This window comes from Glandiceps talaboti, chromosome 1 (assembly GCF_964340395.1).
Source record: "Glandiceps talaboti chromosome 1, keGlaTala1.1, whole genome shotgun sequence".
Taxonomy (NCBI): domain Eukaryota; kingdom Metazoa; phylum Hemichordata; class Enteropneusta; family Spengelidae; genus Glandiceps; species Glandiceps talaboti.
Genome location: NC_135549.1, coordinates 3,682,654 through 3,708,929, shown reverse-complemented (window position 1 = coordinate 3,708,929; position 26,276 = coordinate 3,682,654). Strand labels below are relative to the sequence as shown.

General features: G+C 33.6%; 1 long non-coding RNA gene across 4 annotated transcripts in view; it reads right to left on the bottom strand.

Annotated features, from left to right (window-relative positions):
- LOC144440317 (uncharacterized) overlaps positions 1 to 26,275 on the bottom strand; it is a 51,282-nt gene extending 25,007 nt beyond the window's left edge. The window contains exons 1-3 of one of the 4 annotated variants that reach the window (XR_013481186.1): positions 26,178 to 26,275; positions 2,035 to 2,133; positions 931 to 982 (exon numbers count right to left, since the gene is read on the bottom strand). This is a non-coding gene — a long non-coding RNA (uncharacterized LOC144440317). The remainder of the gene's footprint in view (positions 1 to 930; positions 983 to 2,034; positions 2,134 to 26,177) is intronic. The other 3 variants (XR_013481187.1, XR_013481190.1, XR_013481185.1) reach the window with 3 other exon arrangements.
- Between the last annotated feature and the right edge of the window lies 1 nt (position 26,276).

The window sequence follows — 26,276 nt, the reverse complement described above, 5'->3', positions numbered from 1 at the left end:
TTGTCTTGGTTAAGATTGGCTAAAAGTGGCATGGACCTTTAACAGGACAGGTGAGTAACATACATGGCATGATTAAAGATATACATGTATGTAACACAGTGAGTGCTAGGACAAATTATAGACAGTGGAGGGGAAAATAGCATGTAATTACAGGATTAGGTTTCATGTGTCTGACTTCCCTAAAGGGGGATAAGATCACACAAATTATCATGCCATTTGTGAGAAATGATTACGCAATAAGTTGAGTATAGGCAAAGCCAATAAGCTCGCACAGGGTAGATTCATTTCATCCTCGCAAACTAGAGCTGTTATTTCTTCCGTAACACTGTGAAATAATGCCTCTGGACGGTGTTTTGGAAGGTGCCGTAAGAAGCAATAGTTTGCGATGATGATTCATCTGTGACTGGCTGCCTCACAATGATATTGCAGATAGCATCCTCCGCACGGAGAATTTGCATATTATATAGAACGCGCATGCGTAGTCATTGCACTGCAATGCATCCTTGGATAAAACCACCAAAAAACATTGCATAGTATATAGTACGTGTTACTAGTCATTGAGCTGCTATGCGGCCACTTCATGAGCTTTAAGATTTTGGGACATGCATATAATTTTTGTGGATTCAAAGATGCCTGCTGTATTCTAATTACTTAGACACTGAGCTAATATCAAAACTAAAACTTAGTATTTAGGAATTCTATGTATTCTAAAATGTTTTAATATGATTTCAGTGCCCTTGAAGACATGCATTGACATTAGTATTATACAAATATAGTAGCTGATAAGGGTTTTATGTGAGTTAGATATTTTCACTTGAGACAAATAGCTTATCAACTCAGCTTGCACTACTTTTACACTTCTACAGCTGTAAAATAAAAAAATTTGAACATTTTGCAGGGATAAATTTGTTATCATCATAGGTGACTTACTCTTGCTGTTATATAGGATGTGTCACTATAGATGAAGTTAATATGTCTGTACCTGTAAACATAAGACAATGGCATAAATACAAAGAAAAAAATTGTGCATCTTCCCTATATTGATTACATAAATTGGTAGCTGGATCACCAGGAACATCCATATTAAATCATTGACGAATTCATTGAAAATTTTGGTGTTAAATTGTTAATGGTCATTTTTGACAGAAAAACCATACATTTCACCAAATTGTCACACAAAGGATTACTAAGGTCAAAATTTTGCATACAAATTTTGACAATGCAAATGTTAATAATGATATGACACTTAATGTATGATACCATGTATTATTGCCTCTTATATAGTCTTGATAGAAAATGGTGTCTTGTTCCTGTAGTTCATTATAAACGGGGTTACATATAATTATCAAATGAAAGCAGTTCACATCAATTTAGGTTTATGTCAAAGTGAAACTAGGATAACAATCAGCAATTAATAGTCTGTGAAAATAACATCTCCCCCCCCCTCCCTGTACTTTCACTCACCATGCAAGTTTAATTCATTTGAAAAATGTTGAATAACGTAAAGAAGATTATTAATGACTAGAGTTTGACTAGAGGGTAACCATTATCTTTGATTTGACAAGTTTGTTATCTTTCTCACAAAACAGTGTTAATATCTATAAAAATAAAACATCCTGCAGCTCTTGAAGATCATCTTTCTTTTCTTTTTATGTTTACGTCAAATGTTAGTTATTTGAGTTCATGTCACCACGCCTGCATTTTTGATTGTTTCAACCATATATTAAATTAATATTTATGGACATTGGTTAGTTTGGAGCTAGCATGCTTACCTACATGAGATGAATATAAATACTGTTGACAAAACATTAAGTTAAACTGAGGAAGGACATGAATTTCTAAACATTGAATATAATTTAAAGTTATTGAGGAACCTTAGCTGACACATTTCAAGATTTCCTTGTTTTAAAATTTCATTTCTATCAAGACTCAAAGCGAGATTTCCTGATTTCTAATTATCTGAAAGTGAAACAGCTCTGTCTACAGTTCAAGGCAGAGGAACCTATATTATTCAGATAATACAGATGGACAAACCTGTTGCATTTGATAACATATATCATATTCAAATGTCAATCCCTCCAGGCTGTAATTAGTTGATGTTTAGTTAGCTGCCTGTTAGTCCTGGGTAAAGCCCTGTAGAAACAAAAGGACAATCTGAACTCATTATTTTAAAGTTTTGTTTCTTTAAGACATTCAGTTCACTGTGCCTTGCCTTTAATAAAATGTTTACAATCTTTGCTTTAGAATTATTTTCTTAAGTTCTCATCAGAAAAAAAGTTTACGTCTTATCAGGATAATTATATCACCCCTGAAATGTAGACTTTAACAACAACAACAACAACAACAACAACAACAACAACAACAACAACAACAACAACAACAACATATTGAATTTTTTTTTTGGGGGGGGGTAGACAACTTGACAGGTAAGTCTACAAAGTAATATGATAGACAGCATGAATATATACATTTTCAATTAATATGGGGGTAGACATGTGAATGGAGTCTCGTATGTATTACAGTTTCTGAGTTATGCAGTATAAATAATGATTTTTAACTACAAATATGGCTGCCATTCTGTAAAAGTGATATGTGCACCAAAATAATGCTTGTGAGTTGTATATAGTTCTTTTCTTCAATATTACTTGTAAACATGATTTAAGGAATTGGCTTGATTTTGATAATTGACCAAGAAGATCAAGGTCAAAGGTCATGGTCTCCAAAGATAGCTTGCATCTGCTAATATGGGTAGACACTTGAATGGAGCGTCTGTGTATTACAGTTTTTGAGTTATGCAGTAAATATTGATTTTTAACTACAAAGATAGCTGTCATTCTGTCAAATTTCAAATTGTCGTGCATATGTAGCACATGATATACCCCCTTTGTGTCAGGTTTGAAAGAAATCGGATATTGCATGTCTGAGAAATGACACATTATGGATGGCTGGATGGATGGAGCCCATTGGAATATTCCCCCTTGCAAGGCCCCCCCCCCCCTAAAAATGACAACAAATAGCGTAGTATTCCTTTGAATCTACATCTGATAGGCCTAAGTCAGTTGAAATAGGATTGTGTTATTCTTAAAGTATGGGTAAAATAATAAGTTTGCTGTTAAAAGTATCATCAAAAACAAGAAGTTCAAGCATGGAGGAAATAATGTGCAAACATCAACCAAATTAAAGCTATTATGACTGATGTAAATATTTCTAAAATTGCGTCATTTGAAGTTACAAAAATATTGACAGGAACAAGTACGCTTAAGTATGATTCTATGAAGGTCACACTGATGTAAATAAAAAGACTAGTGCCAGGGTTTGTTTTATCTGAGATGTACAATAGATTACGGGTGAAGAAAGGGGAAAAATCCAGTCCCTACGTATACACTAGCAGGAAAAACAAAAATATTATGTAAAGTCCGGTAGCAAACTGAACTATTCAAGGTACACCACAGAAGCTGGACTTTGATCTACAGATTGAGATTCTTGATAAATACTGATCAGAAGTAAATAGATCATTTTATAAACAACCTGGAATACGGTCACATGTACAAAAAAACATACTGAAAAGAACCCCTGCTGACGTCTTACAAATTCAGCAACATCTTCTGTTTTATGTCCCAGAGGTCTCCGGGTTTGTTTTTCAATTTATCAAACTGACCCCATACTGTGTGGGTTAGAAATACAATTCTACCTGTTGGTCTTGGATGTAGTTGATGTACAAATTTGATATATACTATAAATATGTAGAGTGAGAAAATCTCTCTTTGGAAGTTTAGGGGTCATAAACGTCTGATTACATTATTAGTAATGTACATACTGTATGTGGTGGGCTCGATTTTCTATGGTCTTATTCCCCATGATGGAGCTCGGAGGGAGTAATCATAAAGGATCCAGCCCACCATGTATAGCATTAATTTATGATGCATTGTGGATTCTGAGAAACGTGTCTTGATAGCCTCCACGTTGTAAACATGTTTACAACACAACCTTCAGGATTATTCATGCCACGTGCCAGACATAAAGTTACACGAGACAGATAATTACTTAGATAACACATACAGTCCTATATAGGCTAGATAGTCAGTTCTGACTATTGAAAACAACTTAGGGTTTCTTTCTTGTTGATGCAAGAGCATGAATTGTATGTCCATGCAACAGTGCTGTGATTGTCTACTGATTTTTACAGATTTGTTGCTCAAATTCAATTTTTTTAATGTGACATTTTCTTTGACTTGTCATTGCTTTTCTTGTCATAAAATGCTGTCAACAGCAATGAATTGACCAGTAGAATTTTACAGATTATGAAACATTATTGGAATGATGATATATAAACTAGTGGCATGTGGATGTAATGTTGTTTTAATACAGCAATGTGATACTGTAAGCACTGAGGAATAGAAGGAAGGGTTCAATGTATATGAATACATTGGTTGAATACGTAATAAAATCAATGAAAACAACAAATTTTGTTTATACTGTCCCACTTACAGTATATACAGCTGTGAAAACAAATAAACAAATATATAAACAATAAACAGTATATTTATCATTCTATATTACTTGTGATTTAGAATGCTGTTCTAAAATATTCTCATAGTTTGCTGATTCTTGATGTTACTGAGTTCCACAGTCTTTTACAGAAATATTTAAAGACAACAAGTTTATACTCAGTAGTTGAAGACAAAAACAGATCATTGCCAGAAAAAGTGATCAACAAGTTTAAATTGGGTTGAACTTTGTGATATGCAAACGAGAAAGACCAAAGTAGGGCTATGCACTGGATAAACAAGCTGACTGTATCATTTGATAGACTATTTTTAGAAGGTAAGAAAAAAGATGAATTGCTAAATGAGATTGATGACTCAAACAATACCAAGGGTGTTCCCTTGATGAGCATATAATATGATTATACAAAATAACATCTCACATAATTATACAAATATTTTAATATTTATGAAATCACTTTGCTGAAATCAGTATACTGATGCCGGAATAAACACACACTCAGATGTCCTTCAACAGACAACATACAATAACATACCAGTGGTTTTATGAATTTGATATTCTGCTTGGTTTTAGCACAGTTTTTCATAATCAACATGGATATGATATTCAAAACATTCAACACTGAGCTCAGTTGGCGTAATTTTCACATCACTGTATTTTTTTACTAAATGAAATGATTTTTACCTTGATACCAATGTAGTTTAATTTTGATATATCTTAATCACTGAATTATGCATAATTCTACATCAACAACAAACAAGTCATACCTTTACATATACATAATCATTGTGTATTGTGACAAGTCATGATTGTTATCAGTTGTATATTTATAAAGATACTGTTTTGTTTTGTTTACAAGGCCAAAATACTTTGCTGACCATGGAATTTGAATTCCATAAAACTATTTTTGATATTGTTTTTGTTTGAGGACACTGAAATGTGAAGGGAAGGTTAGTCTTACATATTATGTTAACAGGTGAAGCTAGAATTTTGCATCATGTTTGATTTTGTGCCATAACAATCTCTTCAAGGTATTCAATGTGAGGGACAACTATTGGAGGGAGGTTGGGGGGAGGAGGGCGGTGGGGGGTGGAGCTGCAAGGGGAATTGGCTGCTCACAAAGTAGACTGCCTTGTGGTTATTTTAGGGTGTGGGTAAGGCTGGAGTATGGAGGAAGGGGCTGTGGAAGAAGCTTTGTGGTGATTTACTGGGGTGTGGTAAGGCTGGGTATGGGGGGAGGGGCAAAAGGTTACCCACTTTTTTCATCAATATAAGTTACAGAGGGGTAACGCTAGGGGTGTATAAATGAGGCTAGAGAAGGGAATCAAAGTACAACTCATATTTTCATTAAGCTTTCAATATGATTTAGTGAGTTTTGATGGCTAGGTAAGACAACTGCAGATTTCATCAGCAAATTTAATGACCTATATATCAAAGCTAGCTCCTCTATTATAGTCTGGACGCCAACGTGTGAGTGGAGATGTAAATCGTAACAATATCGTAGAGGAACTAGACTACGCTATCACAGAGATTGTTAAGCTTCACCAATGGCAATAAGTGTGCTCTAACAATTGTAACTTAGTATGCTGACTATGGTACCATATGTGTTGTTTTAAGTTTTTTTATTAGGACTTAAAATCAATGAATAATGAAACCAAAAATGTGATGGTGATTTAAGCTCTGTTGTATTACATATGTTCTCAAAGTAAAACATTGCACTTTGTCTTAACTCTGATGCTATGAGGGACAAAAGATACAGTTCCCTTTTGATAAATGTGACTATGAAGTTACAGTTGGTCCCCTTTGAATCATTTTTTATTGGATTAATGTATTTCCAACATTTTCAAAAATTTGTTTAAAAACTGTCAAAGTAATTTCTGTTCTTACTGAGACAGCAATGTTACATTTCATCAATTTTAAATGTCACATTCACAAATTATCACCAACATCTGTTATTGAAAATCACAGACTGTACAAATGCGACAGTGGGTGTGACGTCGCCTGGGTATAATTGGCAAACCTGTAATACAGTGTATGTGTATCATCCCTTTCTGGTTTAAGGTTCAATTGATTCAAAGGTGAGAGACACAACAAATGAAAATAGAACACATTTGAAAATCACTAGTTGTACTGGTAGATGCTATTATAGGTACAGCTGACTACACCATTAGTCACACGGGGTGTCATATGATTGTCACATGACAATGATGATAATTATGATGGTTGTGATGATACCTGGATCAGGCGGTGTAATAAATACATAGATTTATTATCTATTCTCTATCACATTCTATCAACTATTGCTCTTGTTTTTAGAAATGGGATAATTATAGAAGCAGATGAAATCTGTCCATTGGGATATACAATATAATCATAACGTTGACCATTCATAAATTTAGTTTCCATGGTGATGGTGATGTAAAATTTACAAGTGAATACTTCAAAATCCATAATATGTAAATGTAATATGTCATAGTCTGCCACAATACAGCAACATTGGTTCTTTATGCACCATCCTCCCACCCTCCAAAACCCATCCCAACTATTATGAATCAAAACTAACACAACCAAAAAATAATAAAATCTGGTGGTAAATACAGAAAACATTCATAACTGTCATTTTAAAACTTAATTTGCACTTTTATTTTCTATTGATCCCAAAAAAGAACACAACTAAGGAAAAAGTATGTTGAATGGTCTTGTGAGTCATCTCTGATTGACACTTGTCTCAAGAGTCAAATGTTACACAATAGTACACGTTGTATGATTTGTTGGGGACTTGTTGATGACTTGGTGTGTGACATACATGTATATGTTGTGTTTGTGAGATTTACGTATGTGTTATCAGAATGACAATGGATGATGAAGATGCCACTCTCTTGTGACTATGTATATTGTAAGGAAAAGGTGACATGTTCACTTCTGAAGAAGAGCTAATTATCTCTGAATGAAACTGACAAGCTATGTTTACCTGACTCATGCACCCTGGATGAAGGAATCCAGGGACTATGCTCTGGTCTTTCATACTTGAATAAGGCCTAATAAAAAAGTTGTGTAGTTTCGGTTACCCGACACCATCGACCCTAAACTTTTTTTTACATATTCGAGAAAAAAATAATAAAATTGCGAAAATTGTGAAGTCTCACCAGAAATAGTGGATGTGGAAACTGATATCAACTGAAAAAGACAATATAAAACTGTTCTTCTAATCTGTAATGGCTGTACATCTGAAGGGAAGAAACCAATAACACAGAGACCATTTGGAAAACAACAGAAAACATAATCACACAATTCTTTTTTTAATTAAGATGCATAAAAGATAAAGAGTGTACTACTGCAGTATGGAACATGTAGACTGTCCTTATCAAGAAGTACTGATAAAAGTGTGAATGGAGTGGAGGATGGGGGGGGGGGGGGGGGGGGCATTCTTGGGGTGCGAATGGGGGATGGAGCAATCGAGGTGTGAATGGGAGAGGGTGCAATTGAGGGGTGTGAATGGGCGAGGGTGCAATCAAGGGGTGTGAATGGGGGATAGAGCATTAGAGGTGTGAATGGTGGAGGGTGCAATCTTGAGGTGTGAAGTTGTAGGCTGGCAAGGATGGAGTTTTGAGCAAAAAAGACTGATTTCCAGGACAATGAATGTTGTGACATGATATAATGGTTTGTTATTGGTTCAATTCAATTCTTTTCATAATATGACACAATGAAATAAGCCTAATTACACTTTTCTAAAAAAAACAAAATGGCCACCAAGCTATGACTGCAGGGGTACAAATGTAACTTTAAGTGTGTGTGTGTGTGTGTGTGTGTGTGTGTGTGTGTGTGTGTGTTTGTATAAATCTAACTTTTTATGCAGTCCTTAAATTTCCCCTAAGGGCACGCACTGTGCTCAGCCATGCACTTTAAAGGACTCAACGTCCCTTTATACTTTCCCAACTGCATGGAGCATACAGTCCATTTCAGCCTCTGTCACAGTTAGTGGTTTGAGCCTCTACTCTGTATAGCATTACATCCTTCACATTGATAACTCTGTCCTACCCACTCCCCCTTTACATGTAGTTTGACTGGGGCACAGTTGTGGTTCTTGAGCAAGGAATTAGCCATTCTGAAGTAAATGCAGTGGCAAGACTTGAACTTGTAACTTGCAACGTGCAAGCCAGTCACTCTAACAATTTCAATCACTCTTGGCAATTGTCTGATGGTAATTTAAAGAACTTGACTATTGAAAGTCATCCAGTGTACACTGTACAATGCCGTACCCACAACTCTCTCTGATTGGTATGCTTGGTTCCTTACTTTATAACTTCTTCAATAACCCATAGTTCTCAACATTTTAAGCATAATAATAATATGCAACAAAAGTACGTCTGGGAATAAAAAATGAAGTTCTAACTGTTGTATAAAAAGGTACTAACAACTATTTAGGTTAAACACATACTTTGAATAAAACACTTTTCAATGTCCAAGTATAAATAATAATAATAATAGCACTTTATTATTATTATCATTATTATTATTATTAAAGTATCACTAACTTGAGTAGTCAGTTTGCATGAAGAGTTTTTATATATAAATTTATTTTGTTATACTTGTTCAGAGAAATCTATGTTTTTGGCAGTCATAACAGGTGCATATATTTTCCTTATAATATCATTGAAATATTCTGCATGTCTTTCAAGAAAATCTGTTGACAAATTGTATCAAAATTATTATTCTACATTGGTACCAGAACTCAGTGATGAAATTAGGTATTCAGAAACTCATCAGTGGTAATATTGTATTGCTTTAGAAATGTCAAAAATGTTTTTACAAAGCCATGATCCTGTACACTGGTGAGAATTGTCTGACTTCAAGGAGATGATGTCTGACACTGAGTACAAATCAGAGAGAGAGTTGTGGGTAAAATATTGTACAGTGTGGTATATCAATGGTATGGTATTGTGCACCTGTTCTTCCATAACACTAGGGAAAGACCTTTGACAATTAGAGAATCAACCTGGCAAATTTTCAAGAATTCTGACAATTTTCATTCTTTTAGTAATTTATATCTATGTTTTATGGCAGAATACAAATTATTTTCATTGTGATATTTGGCACAAAGCCTGACCAGTGTTCAAAGTCGGTATGTTTTGTAATGTTTACAGCTGGCTTGACCTGTGTTACCTCTACTGCGTAATAAATTAAAATTCCTGCTACATTCCATCAAGCAGGAACTGTTGTGTTAGGCTCAATAAATAACACAAACAGCTGTATAACCCTGTTTGGCCGTCAAACTGGAATGTGATCGGTATAAATCACAGCAGCTATTACAGCCTACGCTGACAAAATGAAAACAACCCAACCCAAAACATCAACCAGTAAAATTCTGTGCAATGATATCAAACATTTCTCAGAGAAATTATCAGAAATGTGTGTCATGAAAATTCTTTCAAAAAGAAACAAGTGAATTTATTGTAAGTTTTAAAATTGATATAATATGGAATATATATGGTGATTTTTCTGTGTAACTGAAATCATATCAATCAAAAATAGAGACTGCATTATTCTTACTTCAAAGTTTGAAACCAGCAAAATTGTCTCCTCTGTCATCATTTGCTAGTATAGAGAAGTTCAAATGTAAACAAAGATTTGCATTGGTACCTGTTACCAAGTGTCTATTAACATGACCTTGTTCATATCATTTTATTCATCATTTCATCTTATAGTTTTAGCACTTTTCACTGAAGACAATACAGTTGTGCCCATCTACTAGCTACTTTGCTGATGATGTACCAGTGTTTTGATGCTGTCACAAGGCAAAATGCTATATCAGTATATGTTTATATTACTTTTTTACAGGTACATACCCATAACAATATGAAGTCACAAGTGAATTTTTATTCTTTCATGAGCCACATCCCACTACTTTCAACAGTAAATAACATATACCAAAACTGTGAGGAAATCAGGAGAAGACTCTCCTGAACAAAATTAGAAATTTAATATGAATGATAACTAAAGATTAATAGACACACACTGCACACTGTGCTATGAACAGACACTACCCTACAACAGAGATTTGGCTACCTGACTTGAAAATGTCATTCACCAGACAATTTATCCAGTATGTCAAGTTAGATAGCCATGTCTCTGTGCTATACTGTCAAACCAGTTCAAAGATTTAGATAGCCAAGTCTCTAGGCTACACTGTCAAGTCAGATAGCCAAGTCTCTAGGCTACACTGTCAAGTCAGATAGCCAAGTCTCTAGGCTACACTGTCAAGTCAGATAGCCAAGTCTCTAGGCTACACTGTCAAGTCAGATAGCCAAGTCTCTAGGCTACACTGTCAAGTCAGATAGCCAAGTCTCTGGGCTACACTGTCAAGTTAGATAGCCAAGTCTCTAGGCTACACTGTCAAGTCAGATAGCCAAGTCTCTAGGCTACACTGTCAAGTCAGATAGCCAAGTCTCTGGGCTAATAGCCCTACCAAAGTATAATACCTAATATCATATTTTGTTTATTTTACTTGATTTTTGGAAAGGGTCAAAGATGGCACTGGTAGAGATACTACATTTTTCAATGTCATAGTTAGTTAGCTAATTTCTAATGTTCAGTCTTGCCAATAATAATACAAAAACTTTCTGAGCAAAATATTGCAATCATTTTAAGAATTCTATTAAAAGATAACCAAGGAGTGAGAAGAGTTCATAATTTTAACAAATTATCACAGAAAACATAAATGTATCAAAAACCAAAAAATGGGTTATTTAGAAAAATTTAGTGACAACGATAGGTTATATGAACAACAAATTTTGTTATCAATATCAAAAAAATAGTTTATCAAAAAACAATATGTAGATTCTATTAACTGATCTCAATATTTTGCAACAAAATGATAATAAATATTAATAATCTAAGAATTACATACTAAATGATATGAAAGGCTTAATTAAGAGTGATTAGAGTTCTGAAAATATGACTTTAATGTCATGCCAGGTAGCAGGGAAAGTCCATGTGATCAAAGAATTAACATAACAATACAAATTGGACTGACCATGAGCCATCCATTCAATGTAACATATGTTTTCATTTTTTTAATAATAGTACTATTTTTTAGGATACCTTAAGTGTTATGTAACATTTCACAATGAAATTCATCAGCTGTTTTAATTATTGTCTCTGTCAGGTTATTGACCCGTACAGCCGTTCCATTTCCAGGGAAGCCACTATCCAACTGTACATTCAATTCTACATACATTTTTCATTTGTCATCATGCAAATTTATCTCAAAAGTAAAAATTCTATTGACAAATAATCATCAAAAGAGCAAGATGAACAAAACAAACATATCTATTTTTGGTATCAGTTATTCAACTTCACAAGTTTCTTTTGAAAAGGACCAAAGAAATTCCGAACATTTTTGCTTTGTCTCTTTTTTTGTTAACCTAAGATGTTAGATAAGCAGGGTGAATGGAATGAAGACAAAATTTAAACTGTGGTAAGCAAGCATCAACTCAAATATTTAGTCTTTGGAATATGAACAGTGTAAAGGAATGACCTATAAAACTCTTCAACTTTTTTTGGGACCTGCATACCTTTCTACAGTCATCCCATACATTATAGCATCATCTGACCAAACTTAATGAAACAGAAAGTTCTTCAATTCCATAATATTTTGGTTTATTGTCATTTTATTTTGGACTAGAATCGTAAAACTACTTCTTGTCAATTGAATAATAGAAAAATTCAGATTACAAATTATCAAAATTACAAAAACGTTTCATAAAAATGAATCGTTTGTCTATTATTTTTCCACAAATACATGACATCAAAATTTAGCATAGTTTGAAATGAGTATTGGGGAAATGAAACAAGACTTGAAAATAAAATGACTCTAGATCGCAATTCCTTTTTTTGAATATCTTAAGTGTTATGTAACATTTCACAATGAAATTCATCAGCTATTTTAATTATTGTCTATATCAGGTTATTGACCTCAGTACATACAGCCACTATCACTATACATTCAATTCTACATGCATTTTTTCACTGACTCATGCCTGTGTTTTTCCTGACTCATCAGAATGTTGTCTTCTATAAGAAGTTCTTCTCAGGAAAAACGTTCTTCTGATTCAGAGGACTGACCTGTTTATAATGACTAAGAATCAAGCTTCATTTTTGGAATTTTCTGCAAGCACTACAATGTGAGAAACAAGTTCAAAAAACCCAGGATGGAATCATTACATGTAAATTATTCATTTTAGTCATTCATTCGCCAACTATCTGACTTTTACTGATTACTAGTATTTTAATATCATTATTATACCTATATCTTTTAATTAGAGTAGTAATTTTTAGTTACTCAAATGTATTACGTTGCTGAGACATTTTTGATGTCTTTTAAGGAAAAATGTGTCAGCGAAAAGTCACTGTCAAATGAATCATTCCATACAAAATGATAAATAGTTCTTTGCAAATTATATATTATACATAAAAATTATTTTTATGAAAGTTGATCATTCTTTATGTATGTACAAACAAATTCTTGTAAGTTGTTTTATGTCATCACAGAATTAGTTGTTCCTCTTTCTTTCTACAAATCGTTTGTCATTTGACAATTGGCACATAGAAGGATGTAATTATGAAAACAATGCTTTCTGTGATATCTTCAAGCCACAGAAAAAAAGGTGATTTTTAAAATACTTTTTAAACGCTTAAAGATATTTAAAGACTACCAAATGATGGCAATAAAAGTTGTGTAAAAGTTGACAAAACTATAACACAATGATTTATATTATTAAAATTCAATATGACGTTTCTATCTAAAAATTCAAAATTTGTAAACAAATTATTGTTTGTGTAAACAATTTGTATTCATTTGTCACCATGACAACTTATCAATTGACATCTTAGAAAGTTAAAACAGTTTTCATGAAGTTTTTGTTTAAAATTTCATATTTCTCCAAAAAAAGATATCAAAAAGGAAATTTGGTTAACAATGTATCCAATGAATTGTGATTTTGAGTTGTGCCCTATACTCAATGCTATACTGTGTTGTTTATATCATATCCCAATCCATTGCCCTGACCTACTTGACTTCACATGTACTACCACCAAGGCATAAACACTAACTTTACATCAACTCTACTTGTATACATGTAACTGTGTACTTGTTATTTAAAAGACATCCCACGGGGAGAAAAGTTGTTGATTTTGAGCTGACATTCCAAAGAGGTGGATATATTTGACCACAGGACTACTGGTCTTTCATTGTATGTAAATTTAACCCGTCACACTTTATACTTCCATTGTTTTTGTATAAGTGACTTCTGAAGAATTTTTTCTGCCTTTAAAATACGTAAACAGCACATTTGCATACAATGTGTGGGACTTGCCAGGTCTAACCTGACAAAACAACATGATTTGATGGAACACTAATAAACAACTTGTAGAAGGTCATCAAAACACAAAATAACAATGTCTACGGACTACTTTTTGGATGTAAAGAGTTAAACTGATAAATGTGTATATGTACTTGACTTCCAAAACTCTGGGAATGCCAAACTTTGTGAGTTCTTAGCTGATTTGCATAATGACATCATCATTCATAGGGCAAAGGTCAGTCACCCTGGCGTCATATTTTGCAAATTTCAAACTACGTAACTTGTGACACTGAAAAGAACAAAACAAAATAAATAGAGCATGACAAACAACTAATTAGTCGTTAAAACAAATGAAATAAATACAAAGTTTATGAGGAAAAATAGGCGCATTCAACTTTGGGTGGGTGTTTCCTTACTGTGACTATTACTACGTGGAACCTGTTATTGCAGACTAACACTTGTTTACACCAGAAATCTAGGACAATGCTGGCCTTCACAGACGGGATACTAAACAGGATATTTTCTAGTCTGAGATTTAGTCATCATGCCAAACTGATCTCAAAAGTAAAAATTTTATTGACAAATAATCTTCAAAAGAACAAGATGAACAAAACAAACATATCTATTTTTGGTATCAATTAGTAAGTCATTCAACTTTACAAGTTTCTTTTGAATCGGACCAAAGAAATTCCGAACATTTTTGTTTTGTCCTTTTTTTTGTTAACCTAAGATGTTAGATAAGCAGGGTGAATGGAATGAAGACAAAATTTAAACTGTGGTAAGCAAGCATCAACTCAAATATTTAGTCTTTGGAATATGAACAGTGTAAAGGAATGACCTATAAAACTTTTTTTTTGACCTGCATACCTTTCTACAGTCATCCCATACATTATAGCATCATCTGACCAAACTTAATGAAACAGAAAGTTCTTCAATTCCATAATATTTTGGTTTATTGTCATTTTATTTTGGACTAGAATCGTAAAACTACTTCTTGTCAACTGAGTAATATAAAAATTCAGATTACAAATTATCAAAATTACAAAAACGTTTCATAAAAATGAATGGTTTGTCTATTATTTTTCCACAAATACATGATATCAAAATTTAGCATAGTTTGAAATGAGTATTGGGGATATGAAACAAGACTTGAAAATAAAATGACTGTAGATTGTGATTCCTTTTTTGAAAGGAAATGCACAAGCTTTCCTACAAGATTTCTGAAATGTTTGATATTTCAAAGAAAAGAGGAAGCTAATCTTTCTTTTACATCTCTCAATTTAACTACATACCCTCATCCCTAGACCTGTAATTAAACAAAATCCCTATAGAAATGGTGAATGGAATCAGCCCCCTCCCAAGTCAGCTTTAAAAATAGTGAATGGAATAGCCCCTCCCAAGTCAGCTTTAAAAATAGTGAATGGAATCAGCCCCCTCCCAAGTCAGCTTTAAAAATAGTGAATGGAATCAGCCCCCTCCCAAGTCAGTTTTAAAAATAGTGAATGGAATAGCCCCTCCCCAAGTCAGCTTAAGAAAAGGTGAATGGAATAGCCCCTCCCAAGTCAGCTTAAGAAAAGGTGAATGGAATAGCCCCTCCCCAAGTCAGCTTAAGAAAAGGTGAATGGAATAGCCCCTCCCCAAGTCAGTTTAAGAAAAGGTGAATGGAATAGCCCCTCCACAAGTCAGCTTTAAAAATAGTGAATGGAATAGCCCCTCCCAAGTCAGCTTTAAAAATAGTGAATGGAATAGCCCCTCCACAAGTCAGCTTTAAAAATAGTGAATGGAATAGCCCCTCCCAAGTCAGCTTTAAAAATAGTGAATGGAATAGCCCCTCCCCAAGTCAGCTTAAGAAAAGGTGAATGGAATAGCCCCTCCCAAGTCAGCTTAAGAAAAGGTGAATGGAATAGCCCCTCCCCAAGTCAGCTTAAGAAAAGGTGAATGGAATAGCCCCTCCCAAGTCAGCTTAAGAAAAGGTGAATGGAATAGCCCCTCCACAAGTCAGCTTAAGAAAAGGTGAATGGAATAGCCCCTCCCCAAGTCAGCTTAAGAAAAGGTGAATGGAATAGCCCCTCCCCAAGTCAGTTTAAGAAAAGGTGAATGGAATAGCCCCTCCACAAGTCAGCTTTAAAAATAGTGAATGGAATAGCCCCTCCCAAGTCAGCTTTAAAAATAGTGAATGGAATAGCCCCTCCACAAGTCAGCTTTAAAAATAGTGAATGGAATAGCCCCTCCCAAGTCAGCTTTAAAAATAGTGAATGGAATAGCCCCTCCCCAAGTCAGCTTTAAAAATAGTGAATGGAATAGCCCCTCCCCAAGTCAGCTTAAGAAAAGGTGAATGGAATAGCCCCTCCCAAGTCAGCTTAAGAAAAGGTGAATGGAATAGCCCCTCCCCAAGTCAGCTTAAGAAAAGGTGAATGGAATAGCCCCTCCACAAGTCAGCTTAAGAAAAGGTGAATGGAATAGCCCCTCCCCAAGTCAGGTTAAGAAAAGGTGAATGGAATAGCCCCTCCCAAGTCAGCTTAAGAAAAGGTGAATGGAATAGCCCCTCCCCAAGTCAGGTTAAGAAAAGGTGAATGGAATAGCCCCTCCCCAAGTCAGCTTTTAGTATACCTTGAGTACATGCTCAACGCATACAGACTTAAGTAGGCATTAAGAGTGTAGAGACAATTTTGATGAGCCAAAAACTGCCCCCTACTGGCATAAAACCATTAAAACTAATCAATACACTTTTCTCATAGATACAAGCAAATGGTTTAGTTAAATACTTTACATCCCAGAGAGCTAAACAAATAATGTTTTAGTCTTGTTTTTGAATAAGAGAATTAAATTTCATTTCTTTGTCACATCATGATTTGTGACACATCTTGACTACTTGTCCTTGAATAACCCCCACCCTCCCACAGATAAATTGTTTGAATGAACCCCAGATTTACTTACTGAATAGCAACAGTAATCATTTGGCACAGTATGTAAGAAGATATCTTGTGGTTGATGTTACCATAATTGTATGCACACATCCATTCAGTTAACAATGTGGCATGCTTATTTTTCATTCCAGTGGCTATACGTACACAGATCATGTTCAGAATTTGACTTGTCTCTTTCAACAATACTTTCAAATTTTTTTTCTGTTCCTAGAAGCAGTGTTTTAACACAAAATATGTAAGAGTTAAATAAAGTGAGACTTCCATTAAATCCAAATTTGTTGCTGACAGTACCAAATGGTTGACCGCTGTATTCTTTGTCGGCTATCTAGTACATCCTTGCATTGTCTACTTTTATGGAGAATAGAAAACAATGTAGGTAATATTACTACAAGAATTCAAACACTGAGGAACTCTTTAATAGTAAGGAACTTACTTAGGTGTACATGTAATCTTACAGATTGACAACAATAATTATACCCAAATTTGACAACTATTTATGTTTATGCTCATTTCATAACTGATTTTAATACTGTTTGTGATGAATGTTATGTTTAATGTTTTACTTGCTATTGTGTATTTCCCCCTTATTAATGTTCTATGCATGTGGTATGTTCTATGTATGTGGTATGTTCTATGTATGTGGTATGTTCTATGTATGTGATATGTTCTATGTATGTGATATGTTCTATGTATGTGGTATGTTCTATGTATGTGGTATGTTCTATGTATGTGATATGTTCTATGTATGTGATATGTTCTATGTATGTGGTATGTTCTATGTATGTGGTATGTTCTAAAAAATTACAGCATCACTTCTTGTTTCTTGACAGTATTTTTGAATTTGTATACTTTAAAATTGTTAAACCGTCTCATAACTTAAAATTTGTTGTAAAATTAAACACAATTATAGTTATAATTATAAATCAATATTTTTATTAAAGCTCATCACGAGATGTTGAATCCATATGACAAATACTTCTTCAAGTTACTCAGTCGAAAGTATCAAAAAAATACTAGCAAAATTTTCCATGTACAGATAGTTTAAGGATTTTGGGATTTTTTGCCATTGAAGTAAAAAATTAAAAAAGAGATATTTCACATCAAACTTACATAAAATATTTTTCAAAACTATTATATTCTTCCCAAATCCCTAGATGTCTCCCAAATTTACCTTGTTTCTGACTACAATGAGACTATCTGTCTAAGTTGGTAGAACTGAACAAACCAAGTGCTAATATCATTGTAGGTGCCAATAGTAAAACTTGAGTCCAGTCCAAAGACATTCTTGGAGTGTTTGAGACACGTAATCAATTGTTATTCCTTTAATTACCTATCTACTTGACATAGTTAGGTGTAAAAGGACCACCTTGGAAACTATGGGCTATGGTTCCATGTCCATTCATTCTCACCTGGCTTGGTACAACTACTACAATCACAGACAATTGTAATACGACCAATTAAAGCTAACTGTCTTGGCATCATCAAACTTATCAATTTACATACAAGGTGACTTTTTAACCCTTCAATGGAAAGTAATTAACCGGGTAATGACCTGGTTGTAGTTGCTATACTAGTTCTGTTTGTTTGAATAAACTGAAGCCAATCCAAAGTCACCGCAATGTGTAGTTTTAACACCCAAGGGCAATTTCATAAGGCAAAATGCTATTTATCAGGTAAACAACTATGGTTGCCATGGCATGACATGAGTTTTCTTTTTTTTGTAGAAATGTCAAGTTCTATTGTCATGGTGATATGGTCTGACAGAATGAAGTGGTGTGATGTGAAGAATTTGTTTCATGCATAGTATTTTTAGTTTTAATTCTAATTACAAAGATGATACGTAACCCAGGAATCAACATGTGTGTCCAGCAGGTTGGTCATCGTACAACACAATGACCGATACTATCGGTCATTCCCCTGGCCGGTCAACAACCTAGTGGTCATTTGATTAAACTATTCATTCATACAATTAACAAAAGCATAGATGGTGGTCAGTCTGATTTCCAGCCTTCAGGCATAATTCATGCATGCATAATTAATTAGAAAGTGTATTCAGTCCTGCCTGTTGGCAGATGATACCAAATTAGATTGCCATTGTTTCATATCAATAGTCATTTACATATTAATAGTCTTTGCTATTGTCTAGTTCAAGACTTATTCTCACACCATCACTAGAAATTAACATACAGTAATCAGTTTCGGTTCTAATTTAAACACTTTCATTATAGTTTCAGTTACAAAACACCTATGTTATCAAATCACCTGTTACTGTTTAGACATACATTTACATGGTAGTAGTAGTAGTAGTAGTAGTAGTAGTAGTAGTAGTAGTAGTAGTAGTAGTAGTAGTAGTAGTAGTTTATTATAGTGACATGCAGATTTACAATAATTTACAATAAATATACGTATACAGATATACATCTGCCCAGCCCCTTCGGACTTATAAGTCACTTTTTTCAAACAAATTAAACAAATAGAACATCTATGGTAACATGCCAAACCCACAGTTACATATAGTAGTTACATAATGTATGTTACACACTTCACTTGTTACTGATTGGATGTACAAATTTGTGGTAACACGCCAACCTCACGTGTAGTTGCATGCTTCATTTATGGTGGTATGGTAAGATCTTTAAATTTGTCAAAACAATGAAAACATAAAAATGCTATGCTTGTGTAAGATACAGAAATATGTACTGTCCCCTTATTTTAGTCTGGGAAAATAAATTTGCATTTTGATTGAAATATCATGCATACCTATTTATTCATTCATTTATTTATGAAGCCTTCATAAGAAGAGAAACAAAAAAACATCACAATTCATGACAATTATACAATACAATACAATGTTAAAATGTCATCAACAACATGCTAAGAATTTGACAACTCTGTGGATTCTTTGCATAGAAAAGCTGACGGACACTGTCAGTCAACCCATCTTACATACAAGATGTTTTCTTACTACAAATTTAGAATATTGCATGTCAAAAATAGAGTGAATGAAAAATTATTTTTGACACAAATTGCCCGAGTACTGGACAGTAAATCAGTGTGTCCTTTCAGTTTACCACAATCATGTATATTTAAAAGATGCATGTAAAAACAACGTGCACGACAATTATTACCAAAAATCGATTTCATCAGTTCAAGAGAAGTGATTTCCACTGACTTTTCAAGTTTTATTACATTAATAATATTGTAGCTCTGGAGGAAAATAACGTTTGGTTTTCTTTGGCTTCCTTTTTCTGTTCATTTAACTACTGTAGACAATTTGAAATTATGTAAATCATTTTTCCAAAAGTGAACAAAAAGTATGATAACTTATTTACTAATACATTACATTTTTTTTTTTAAATTCTGTTTTTATTCTGAAATAAATATTCACAAGTACTATTCACATTCCAGACACTAATGGTTGATTACATAGGACATGATTTACGTGCATGGAGAACTTGACACATACATAAAATGATCAGCCTTTACCTATATCCAGACATAAACAAATACAGTTTGCCATTTGTCTAGACGTGTGACAACATTTTGGGAGTGAACGGTCTGAAACGACATAAATGGCAAAGGTCGGAATGACCTGAACAAAATGCCTAATTGTTCTATGAACAAGTCTCATCATCAATTCTCACTTGATTAATATTCTATCTTTTGAATATTATCATTTTAATTTCCCAAAAACCTCATTTATATCAATAGGTGAGATGAAATCTTTATTCAAATCAGGAATCAGAGTTTGATCGTAATGAAACTGATTTTCATCATTAAAGTCATCATTAAAAAATGTCTGTCTGCAAATAGCCATGTGAAAATTTTAAATACAAAGCTAAAGTGTTTACCTCTATATTTATCTAACACCCTTGCTTATTATGCACTCCAGGGGGGAGTTGAAGTGAAATAGACGACAAAGACAGAAATATACTACAGACAAATTTGAAATATAACTGGAATATATGTAGACCTATTGTCCATGTTTCACTTTAGATGGTGCTACTTCATACAACTGATTTACACTGATGCCTTTTTTTTTCACTTTCTTTGTTGGGGGAGGGGGTGTTGTCTTTAATATCATATCATATGTCATAAATATGCACACACAACTGTATATTTGTTTTGTCAATATTTACACAGCAGCTGGCTATGCTAAGTTTTTAACTGTATATTTGACAAATTTAAAAAAGTCTGAATAACTTTGCTATAATTTTGTCATGTTTTTTTTTGCTTTACAAGCACTTCATATCATGTAAACACAACCTGAAAGGGATACAGTTGATAAAAAAGGATGCAGCGAATAAGAATTATATCTTTTTGTTTCTCAAAGTCCGCCATCAAAACAAGTTTATTTGTTTGAAGAAATGTATCATTTATTCCAAGGGAAAGTTAGGTTATTGATACTTGTGCAATAAAAATACAGGAAAATAAATGCACACTCACAGTATGCCTGAACCAAAGAATGACGTACATACAATGATGGATTTGTTCGAATAGCTGGTATGGTTGAAGGCCAGTCAATGATTAAACATTACTAGAAAATTCACCAACATTACAAAAACAACTACTCACTAAAGTTTGGCAGATTTTCAATTTTCTAATTTTACACTTGTGATACATGCTGAATCATTGAAAACACTGGCCTGCAGGTTAATGAACACAAGACAGCGCCCTCTTGCATTTCAAAAGAGAAAGAATAATTTCCTATTTAGCATATAGGGGGCACTGTTCAATACTAGTGCATCAGGAACTCTCCCTTGCTATGGTACTAGGCAATGTCATATACATAAACTTGTATTTCCTATCTCAACATCAAATTCTATACAAATTTTTTATTCTAAAGTTTACAAATGTAAACAAAAATGATATCATTCCAAGCAAGTTCACTATTAAATCTTATCTGATGTCTCATTAATATCCCATCTCTCTGGTAGTCTCTCATAAAAGTATGAGATATACACTGAAACTAGACCAGATGAAAATGACAGATTTGATCAATAAACCATCACGTTACCTGTCTGCACTGCCTTGTTGTTCCATCATTAAGCTCTATGTAATATCATAAAAGTAACGAGTCACTGTCATGAACAAACCTCTACGGAAACATTTCATATTAATATTTTTCATGAGGACAATAAAAAATCTCACATCAATCTCCATATCATAGAAAAGGAAGCTAATGTTCTGATAACGTTGGGATAATAAAAATTTGAAATCCTAAGGGTCTTATTTTCTTTCTGTTTATTTTCAAGGACAACATGTGCTCTAATTTCAATTTCAATGAATATATCATGTTATGTCAACAAAGCGTCAAGATACACATATGTAGGGCTGTTCTAAATTTTTCAAATATTTCTGTTTTGCTGTAATTATTTTATCTGTAAAATATATTATTGTAAACTTGCAAAACTTAAAAGTTTGACCTAAAATGTTTCCTTTCTGTTCTCACCTTACTATGCTACAGTTTGGATGGTTCATGAAAGGGAATAATCTGTTTTTTTAAATACAATTTTAAGTAATCACATAAACTAAAACAACAATCAAAAGTCTTCTTATTCTCAGTATATAAGTAAAGAATTCTATAACATATCACTTTAAACAGTATTTTGTTATTTTTAGATAATGTCAAGTTCTTTGTGTTAGTACGTATTACACACAATCACTTCTAGGTGAATAAATATACTTACTAGACGTATAAAACACTGTGAAATGTCTTGTGCCGTTCACTTCAACACAAGTCCACATCTGTCAAAATGAACACATACATCCACTAGAGGGGGCTGTTACATTTTTCCTATCAGAAGTGGTAAAATGCTTGCAAATGTATTTCATGCATTTATTATCCAAATGCATTTATTCAAACTTGTGAAAGAAAAACGAAAGAATTTTACACAACTGTAGAGGGCGCTATAACATTTGTCCTTTTTTTTTTTTTACAAGTTTCAATGTGTAGAAAACTAGCATTGACAAGCATCTATATCACAAATGTGGATGTTGGAATGGAGGATTAATTTTAAAATGTCTATGACTACGATATTCATAAGTCTGGGCTGTGTGTGTGTTGTTTAATTTGATAAATTTGAACATATCAAAATATCAACGACGTCATCATCTGTAATTCACATTATGTAATTCACACAGCTGTAGCTGTCTTCTTCTTGTAAACTTTCTTTTCTACTGCTAATTTCAAAAGGACATTCTGAGGCATTTTTGAATATTTTCTCTACGATACCCCACAGAGCTGGTTGTCTTTCCTTACCCATCACACCAACCCTGTCACACTCATTACTGGGACAAACCATTAGCCAAGCAAGTGGACTTGTTATCAAAGAGTACCAATATTTACACATGTGATGATGGGCTCTTACATAACACAAGTAAACAGTGTAGTTCACAGCGTAAGATCATTTCTAAGGAGTGAGTCAATTGAGGCAAACGTTATCTCCGTCTTATATCAGTTGTTATCAATTTATTAGGCTATTATAAGTAACACTACAAACAGTTTTAGAGATGCAAACAACTTTTATAACACCCGTTTTCGCCAGGCAAGCCCGTGGGTTTGTTGCAAGTGGACCGCTAATGGCTTGTGACTGTCATGGACCCTGCCTAGTTTTCCCCTTAGCCTGATACTTATATCTCAAAAATGTCATGTTATTAAATGTTATCAAAATAACCAGATACAAACTGAATCACATAAATCTTTGTGAATACATGAGTTTTTCATGAGTTTGTAAACATTAGTTGATCTACAAAATCATGCCTTGATATAGCTAGTGTTATTTAAGTATGACACACACACAGGGAACCGTGTACATCCTAGCACTATGATGTGCACGTCCTAGTGCTAGGATGTGGCCACATCCTAGTGCTAGGAAGAAGAGCACAGCTATGTACCAGCTGTGTGTCTCACAGCTCTGTTACAGGGTATATTTTCCCACAGCCCTGGTACATGGTTGTGAAAAATATGCCTGTTGCATGGATGTGGAATACTGCCTCTGTGTCATGACTGTTTTGCACATGCCAGTACTATAGCTGTGTACTGCATACCTAGCACACAGCTGTGCACATCCATGTAACAGCTATGGTGGAATGGTACCCTGTAGCATGCTAGCAACCCTTTTGTTCATATCTGACTAGCATTGCTTACACAGCTGGTACATGGCTGTGGGAAATACTGTTGTTACAGCAATGTTTACATAGCTGGTGCATGGCTATGGGAAATACCTACATTACAGCTATGCTCACATAGCTGGAACATGGCTGTGGGAAAATGCTTGTGTATGCAAATGTTATAAAAACCTATGGTGCATTGCTATTTTTAAATCCATGTTATTTTGATATTGCCATACCAGTTACACACATCTGTCAAATCTAGGTATGTTACACCTAGTGTGTTGGCCAGAGCTGTTACAGGGATATTGTACACATAACTGGTACAGTCCCCTATGGCTCAACTTAGCTGGTACAGCTATGATAATGTGCACAACCATGTCCTAGGTATATGAATGTTACAGGGGTGTGCAAGGTTCCCTGTGTCCTGTTATCAGATACAACACTTGGTGTTGATTGTTTGAATTGGGCTTTCCAAAGAGTGTGATTGTTTATATACAGGGTCTTACAATTTAATTTTATCTTGAAAATCACAGTTGTGTCTGTTCCTTTCTCGATGGTCAACTGGATTTCATTGTAATGTTAATATAAACCTACTTTGCATTGAAAACAATGATTTTCCAATTTTCAACACAATTTCCTCTTTGGATTTTTTTTTTTTTTTTTTTAGATATTATTAAATTTAACATATTAAGTGCTACATAATGACAAATGATTTATATTTTCAAACAATCAGATTCATGTACTTAATGATAATGTCACTTACAAATCAAGCTATCATTATTTGGTTTTTTACCAACATGCAAATATGTAAATCATCTTTAGGAACATTTAAAATATGAAAAATAATATTATTCCCTATTAGATATTTACTTTATTAGTCATATTACTTTAAGTTCAACACAAACTAAAGTCTTTTATGAAAGTTTTTAAATTTTATACAGTTTTTTTAGTGTGGAAAAAACATTATGGCTGTATATTTACCAATGGAAATGAGGAGACTATGAGTATGATGTGGTTATCATAATGCGACCTTTGACCTCTACCCAAGTCGATATAGTACTGTCGGCATTGAATGTAATGAATTCAAATGATTTGTATAAAATTCATCAAAAGAAAGTAACAAATTGATAGAATAATATGAATGAGATCTACTGAATACAACAACACAAATTTCAGAAGGAATTTTTTATTCAAATTCTAACAAATAGATGTTAAAGTCTTCAAATGGTGACACTCTTTTGGTTTGTCTACACATCTTGTGTTTATTCATAGTTATACAGTACACTGTTATGTCAAATGGCCAAAAAAGAGGTCACTTGGTGACCTTGTTTCTATAGCAACAACATCAGTATATGTAATACTAGTTACAATTCCAGCATGTTGCTACTTTGACTCAGCTACAACAATTTTATTTACAAAATGAATGAAGGCATTGAGACAATGCTAGATATGCTGTCTGTATTCACTGTGAACTATTAACAAGGAATTCTAGTGTACACAAAATTCTGTTTTGAAAGAACAAAGGTTCCCTTCCAACATACAATGAACAGTAAAACAAAAAGACTTTCAAATATATTAAAATATCAATTAAAAAAAATTATGATAAATTGGTAAATTGGGTACTATTGTATTTTATATTTTACAAACTTGCAAATTTCAGTAAGAAAAAAATCAGATTTTTCAAATTTCGGCTCTAGAATATTTCTTTCAACATTTTGATTTTGAGCAGATTTTTCAAGTATATGAAATATATTAGAAACAATTCAATGCAACAAGACAATTTTATGTATTCATTCCATCAAGTATGTGTACATTGATCACATTGAAAATTAATATCAAATGAGCTATTATGAAGCCGAATTGTGCTGAACAAGCAGTTTGATATCCTTTGTGCTCATATCTACTCTACTACAACAAAAATGATATACATAATCATATATTATTCATGTATGCATTTGAAATGATAATATATACACATTCCATCCACAAAGACTATCATTTAGTTGACTTTGTTACAACTATTTTTACATTTTCTCCCTGAACTACTGCATCAATCGAAATTTCTATCAGAAAAATATGAAATGAACAAAGCACGTCCATTTATTGAATATATCATGATGTGTAAACAGTAAACGAGCCAAGGAAAATGATGAAATTCCAAGTTAATGAGTTTACAATAATTTGTAAACATATTTTTTTCACTACTTGCTTGATAGTTAAGTTGTCAGTGTGTTAGCAATATCAAACTGATTTTATGATGGCTTACCTTTGTTGAGTTGACGCCCACGCTCCATGCCTGCGATGACTTCATACATGCCATGCTCCATAACATCACTACCTGCCTCGACGCATCTTCATTTCCTGC